Raw genomic sequence first — 7,551 nt, 5'->3', positions numbered from 1 at the left:
CCTTTCCTCTTCCTCCCTTTTCTTTCTACAGAAAGAGTATACCTAAAAATGGATAACTGTATGTTCCAGGGATTGAGAATAAGAGAATCCCACGTCCCATTTCCATTGCATTTCTGCACACACAGGAGAGTTAAATGCTATTTTGTGACTCCATTTTAGATTTTAGAACATCCTGCTGCATATAAACAACCCCCTGAATCTGTGTGTCATACAGTCCCTTTGTACGAGCCAAAATACCCTTCTGACTTGTACATGAATCACTCTCTTAATTCCCAATGACAATGGCCATTTGTTTGATCTCAGCCAGAACCTTACCTCTGTTTCCTCTGTGGGAGACAATCAAACCTTTGAATTTTCCTGTAACCTTGCCAGAAACAACTGAAGAAGTGACATATGCAGACCTGAAGTTCATGACTTTGGAAACCCCCCAAACCAGGAGCTCCAAGTTGCCAGAGCAAAAGGTTGTGGTGGTGTTGGGGGACAGATTTCTTCAAGATGAATTCTCACCATGGAGGAGAGTATTTTTTATGTGACACTCAGGAGGATGTCACCTACATACTGCAACTCAGCTTCTAGGAGCCTTTGGACTCAAATCTCCAAATAAATTAGAGGGATAGAAAGAAGGCAAGAGATTAAAAAGAATGGAAGATTGGAGCATGTGGAAAAACTGTTTAGACTTGAAAGGAAAGATATAACTAAGGTTATGGGATGCAGTTAAGTAGAAGTAAACATGTTCAGGTTAGATATTAAGTGTCATTTCCTAGAAGTTAGTGAAATAATCTGCCTAAGGGACCTTGTGAAAGTCTTTCTGCTTTGCTCATTTAAATTTGACTGACTGAATCAGCATGGAGTAAGTGTAAGGGAAAAATTACAGGTTATCTCTCAAGAGAAGGAACTGATAGAGAAATACCTCTCTTTCTGTGCTTAAATTCATAAAAATAATACTGTATAGCTTCACAGAGGAAGGAAGGAATATGGCTGATCCCAAATCTGTATTCTGTATGCTATTTATTAGTGCTTTAGAATCCTTCTGTACGAAGGTACTAGAAAAACAAAGAGATGTTTTGCTCCAGCCTGAATAACCATCTGAAGATGAATTTACCAGCTTAACAGATTGAAGAGCTCTTTCCTGAAAGAATTTGTTCCTTATTGGCTAGTCAGTGATTATCTCATTGTCACTTTTCCAGGAGTCCTTGAGTTTTATACTTGAAGACTGAAGCTGAATTCTCTAGTAAGGTTCTTCTTAACCATTAGGTTAAAGGATTAGGGCGTGTAGAAGATAAAAGGCAGAAGTATCACAGGTGGATATCCCAGTTATTTCTGTTGGTGCCTTCAGTACAGTATAAATATTCCCACTGAAATTTCAGATTGGGGTCTAGTAAAAGAACACAAAGTCATAAATTGGAAGTAAATCATTCCTCTGTGTTTTGGGGATTTTTTGTAAATTCATGCAGGTGTTTGCATATGTCCACATTATGAGAATGAGTGTGTACATTTCCAGGTGTGAGACTCTGTTGCTGTGCAGCTGCAGGTATGTGGTCCTATTCACATCCATATGGCCTAATTTCATATTATTTTACAGGGACCTTGCTTTCATTAGTAAGTGATTCTGAAGTTATTTTCTGAAAAGGCAAATTAATTCCCAGTTTGCCAGGTTAGGCATTCAAAAGTGAAAATACCCCAAATACATGAGTGCAGATGAAAATCTTAACCATGTTGTAGATGCAAATATTTCCTTGATGGAAATATTCCATGCGTGAAATTCTGTTCTGCCCAGCCTCACTTGTTCAATTCAAGGATCTATATCCTCTTAAAAGCTACTGACTACAATAGTCTCCACAACCTATTCACTTCCCAGCCCCTGACTGCTAAGGAGGCCTAGGCACAGCCAACCAACAGGGTAGTTTTCATGATGTAAAACTACATACTAGTCTGAAACTCTGCAACTCACTGGGCAGACTAAGGGTCATGTTGTCTTGTGCAATGTAGGAGCTGGAGATACAAAGATGAGAGGTCCCTGTTCTTGCTGCTTTCCTTCTCTTTGTTTATCTCAGAATCTCCCAGTCTATCTTCCTGTTGGCAACTGGCTACAGTATTGCTTGGGATCTTCTGCCTAAGTTCAGTGGCAGCTGCAGGAGTCTTGGCTGCCAGGTGTAAGTATGATCACAGAAAGGGTGCTCAGAATTCAATATGAACAACTAAAAGGATAGAAAATAGGGAAAAGATTAACTTAGGGGATTAATGGAGCAAAATTTGTCTTTTACTATGAGTTTACTCATTCAAAAGATCCCCCAGACCTTGAAATTGGGATATAATGCATCTAGGTTAAGTATTTTCAGTCGTGGGGAGGGATGTGTGTCTTTGGTAAGTTTACTGAGCTTACATTGAGCTGTTTGGCTTTAATATTAATGGCACAATTTCTTCTTGTTTCACTGTGATTGAAGTCATCCTGGTCTTCCATCTGGTACATGAAAGGGATGAAAACTTAATTGAGGAAAAGGCAATTATGGAAAGCCTCAACCAGCAACTGGAGCTTCTCCAGACTCAGAATTTGAACTTATCAAAGACTGTAAAGCAACTGGCCACTTCCAGAGGTAGAGAGTAGTAAGAGGATGGTGCCCCATCCCATGACAGTAGTCACAGATCTGATTTTTTCTATCAACCAAACTATGAAGAAAAATCATAATCTCTAAAATTGCCCTGAATGGTTTCATTTGAAAACTGATTTCAACTGAGTCAATCAAAAGGCTGCATTTCCATTTTGATTATTTTTAAGTTTCAATCTTTCTGAAGTATATTTATTGAATTTTTGTAATGGAGCTGTTTTAAACCCTAAAAACAAACATTTTAATTCAGAAAATACTATGATAATGGCACTTTTTAAAAGCAATTGTTTCTAATAGAAAAATTCATTGACACTCCACCCCCCTTTCCCACAGTCGGTCTTAGTGAATTCTGCTGGAAACATTTTTTGATGGAAAGTTCCTACTGCCTCTATTTATCAGGAATACTTTCAGGAGGCTGAGTGTTTTTGTTTTTGTTTTTGTTTTCTTGTGCAAATGGTGTGAAACTTTAATGATGGGAGATCTGATTGTGCTAAGGTTATCATATAGCAGAGGGAAGAGAATCATAATCGATGAAAGGCTCTTGTGAGCCTAACAAGGTAATCATCTTTGTAAAAGTCTGCATTTGAATTTAATACAAAATAGAAGCTACTCGCAGGCAGTGTTAGAGTCAAATGCACCATGCTATGCTATCCATTGCCATCCAGCATCAAATCCTGGTGTTCCCAGCTGGCACTGTTTTTTACAATGTAAAATGATCCTATGAACTGCAAGCAATGAGCATGATCCAACCAATAGTAGAACCAACCTCCCCAATCTGCTGAGATCTCCAAAATATTTTCTCTGGCAGTTTTTTTTTTTGCTGTCTGTGACTATTTCTGCCTCCAAATAGAAATGGACTTCCCAAAATGGTACAAGAGTGATGGGAAACACCAACATTTTGAGATCTTTCTGGCTTCAGTACCACCCAGGGTCCCAATAGGAAGCTAGCAGAAGAATGTGGCAGAAAGAGTTAAATTGCAGCTGCCAGGAAGGTATTTTCCTTAAGAGCAGTGAGCCCATTATATATCACTTTGGCTGTCCATCAATCTGCCATCTGCACGCTGAATCCACAGCAGATATGAAGTGCTACCAGAGAAGTTCAAGTATAAGTTATTGTGTAAAGTGTGTATCAGGAAAGAGTTGACCCTGATGTCGTTAGCAAGAAGTTAAAAGTAAGTCCATATGAATATACATACCCATATGACAGAGATACTAGATTTCCTTTATCAGTATGTCCATCTTGATCCATGTCCCCCCATTTGTTCATAATCCAAGAACATCTTTATTAGTTATTTTTCTGATAGTCATTTAGAAATGTTTATCTGGTCTTCTGGCAGCTGTGTTTTTAAAGTCTCCACTGAAGGTGTGAATTTAGCTGCAGAATGAAAGAGGAGCTGTTGCTTCTCTGTGAGGTGCTGTGTAGTGCTCCAGTGATCCTGCAGGGGAATCCACTAGAGACTGCCATCACTGACAAACCTGGTCATGTGCTGCTTTGTTTTCAAGGTCATACGTGTACACTCCTTGTCCTGAGAACTGGCTACAGTATGGAAACAACTACTGCTATTTTTCAAAGGAAAGGAAAACTTGGCGAGAAAGCAAGGCTCAGTGCTCTGCTCTGGAGCCCAAATTTCTTAAGATAGAGAGTAAGGAAGAGCTGTTAAAGATTCTTTTTTTTTCTCTTTCTCTGACTATATGCTCTGCAATGTACTATGGCCTGAGCAGCCACTCCTTTATTCCATGATATGGCGTGTGTGCACTAGGCCAAGTGGCAAAAGCCATCCATGCCCCTTTCAAACCCTTCAGCCTGTATTGTGGCTGCACCTATCCCTGATGTATATTTACTGACTTCAGTGGAGTTATATTGAGACACGCCAGCTTGGGCCTACATCTAGGTCCTCACCCCGTGTCAGGTCAAAAATACTCGAGCTAATTCTGGTTGGCATCCCCTTTGTTGTCTTTCTGGAACAAACAATTCAGCAATCTACAGAAGCCTGGATTTCCTTTTCCTGCCTTCCAGAATCAGCAAGCTAGCCAGTCTGGCCTGTTCCCTGACCTCGTATTCCACAAGATCAGAAGAGAAGTATTATCTTTTTCTGACTTCTAAATTGCAGATGAAGCAGTAGATAAAGCAGTTGGAAAGGCTCTTCACTGTGAAGGAATTTCTTCCCAGGCCTGTAATGGCAATGAGGCTAAGTCTTGAAGTCTGTGGTTTTATTGCCTGCATTTTGAATTGCCTGTGTGCAAATGATGCAAAAGACTTTTCCTACCTGACTTATGCAAACAGAGTGTTAGAAGGAAGTGATTCTCTGACTCTCTGTTACACACAATCTGTTACACACAGGTGTGAACATTTCCCTTTCATTTGCTTCTGTTCTTTTCCGAATCATAACCCATTATGAGTAAAGCATGGGTGTGATTCAGATCTTTGCATTTATTTCCCTGCAGGACTTCAAAATGTGATCAACACAGTCTTACAGTTCTTACTCTTTCCGGATTGGGCTGTCTCGCCATTGAGCTGAAGGGCCCTGGCTGTGGGGGGATAGATCAGCTTTCTCCTCTGACCTGTAAGTGAGTGCACAGATAGAAAGGGTACAAGTCCATGCATATTTCTCATGAGCCAGAAACAGCAGCCTTTGACCACCATCCCACTTACTTACTTTCCCTCTGCCCATTTGCCAGCAGACAAATCCATCACTCCCTCACTTATCAATGCAGAGAAGCCTTCATCAAAGAGCTTATATGCTATTATAGGTCAAATGGGTAGCAGTGATTGGGAGTTACTGTATTAGCCTGTGACTTGACAATCTCTGCTGTTTCTTTACAGGTTTTGCATTCAAGAAGCCAGCTCCAGTCCTTTCCTAGTATGTGTGTGGCTTCAAGATGCAAATGTAAACACTGCAGGGTGTGGTGAATACAGATTTTGCATTTATGAGAAAATGGTGGGTCCTGGGGTGATGGAGCAAGTGAGCTACCAGACAGACAGTAGTGTGCAGAACTCTGAAGATATCCACATCCTAGGATATTCCACTGTGTCTGCTAGTTCTGTCCCAGGGCTTGTGTTATGGAAAATGAGCCTGAATTCAGGGTAATGTATTGTTAGGGATCATCTAAGTTTAACTTGCTCTCTGGCGGCACACATAAGCCAGACTCATTCCTGTTTTTTTGGGGAGGGTTTTTTTTTGAACAAATTAATTGTCTTTTTTATCTTTCAACCCTTTCATTCTTGTGTCACAACTTCTATCCACTTCTCATAAAATTCCTACTATATGAAACAAAATTAAGTATAGACTTTTAAAACTCCATTTTAAAGATTCATACATATTTCCCAGAAGCAGTAATTAATGACCATTAATGAGAGCAAGACATATTTGATTTCAAAATCCCTCCATTGGGTATTCAGAGATGTCAGCTGCCTACTCACCATAAATTTCCAAATATTTGACTTAATTTCAATCCCCACCTTTTGGTAATTAGAAGGTGCAACAGAAGCTCAGCCTGCATTAAAAGGCTAATAAAGAAGATTTCTAGTTCTCCTGGTTAGAGAAAAAAGCTTTCAAAAAGGACTAGATGTCCTATCGGCTCAAAAAACAGAAGACAAATAGCGAACAGCCCTTTCTTAAGGAAAGTCACCAATTTGTAATGCCCAGGAGCGCCAATCCAGCTGGTAGTGGGTTGTTCTGCTGCATCTGGCCATTAGGGAGGAAGATGCATTCCTCTAAGACATCTCTCTTGATAATTAATCATGTCACACCTGATCCAGTTCTTTGATTTCTCAGATCCATTTTCTATCCTGTTAAGGAATCTCACAACTAGAATAAATATTTCTGCTAATATTTCTTTTGTGTAGTGTCTCCTTAGTAGGGCCCTGTGCATAGTAGCCTCAGCAATCAGTAAATACAGGGCTTTTAGTGATGGAAGACCTACTGCCACTTGACTGCTGTTTGGGAGACTGTACAAAGAGAAGATTGCATCATAACATCTCTTTTTCATGGCACTGGCAGACAACAGAGGTCTTTGAAATCTCTCAGGAAAAGGAAAGTTTACGGCATGGGACTTTTGTTCCTGTGTATATTTCATACTATTTTGTGCCATTCAGTGAAAACTAAATTATAACTCAGGGGAAGCAGAACATAAAGCTGTGTGTCAGAGTTCTGCAGTAGCAGCAGCCAACAAGCATGCTCCATCCCTCACTAAATGACTTTTTAGCCATATGGCAATTTTCTTAGTTATGTGTATGAAGAAGTGATTCAGAGGAGCAGAAACAACAGTGTCTTGCAGCACAGTTATCTCATAGCCTGTAAATGCTGCCAATTCTAACTCTAAGCATGGTACCTCAACAGCATTGGAAGTACTACCTGGGATCCTACAGCTGACACAAGTGTCCTGTGGATGTTGGAAGGGGTAACCCATACAGGCCTGTTGTTCCAGCACATAGAGGACTTGGTGGGAGCTCCCATGTTACAACCCTTGCCAATAAAAGAGATTCTTAAGAATAACAGCATGAGGAAGCAGGACAGCCCTCACCAAGGGGTCTAGCATGGGGTCTAAGAGCCAGTGAAGGTCTCAGCCAGTGAGCAAAACTGATGTGATGAGCACTGGGAGAGCAACAGTGGGAACTGGTGTGATGGCCATGGGGTCAGTGGGCCAGTGAGGGGAGCTCATGCAAAGGTTTTCTGTCAGAGCAATGGTTGATTGTAGAAGTCTGACTGAGGGAGAAGTGCGGCATGTGAAAAGCCCTGGTATTATGGACTGTTGCTGGGAGTGAAATGCTGGAAAAAATGAAAGAATGAAGTGCTGAACAAAATGCTATTGTGGACTGCATTGGTGGGGAGACTCCATTAATGCGTCTTATCCCTCTGTCCGTGGCATGAAGACTGTTCCTGGCGCAGCCCATTGCATGGCAGATTTCTACCCTTGTGCAGAGGACTGCTCCCAGGCTTCCTGC

This window comes from Apteryx rowi, unplaced genomic scaffold, assembly GCF_003343035.1.
Source record: "Apteryx rowi isolate R43461 unplaced genomic scaffold, aptRow1 scaffold_1505, whole genome shotgun sequence".
Taxonomy (NCBI): domain Eukaryota; kingdom Metazoa; phylum Chordata; class Aves; order Apterygiformes; family Apterygidae; genus Apteryx; species Apteryx rowi.
Note: the sequence above shows the minus strand (reverse complement) of the source record.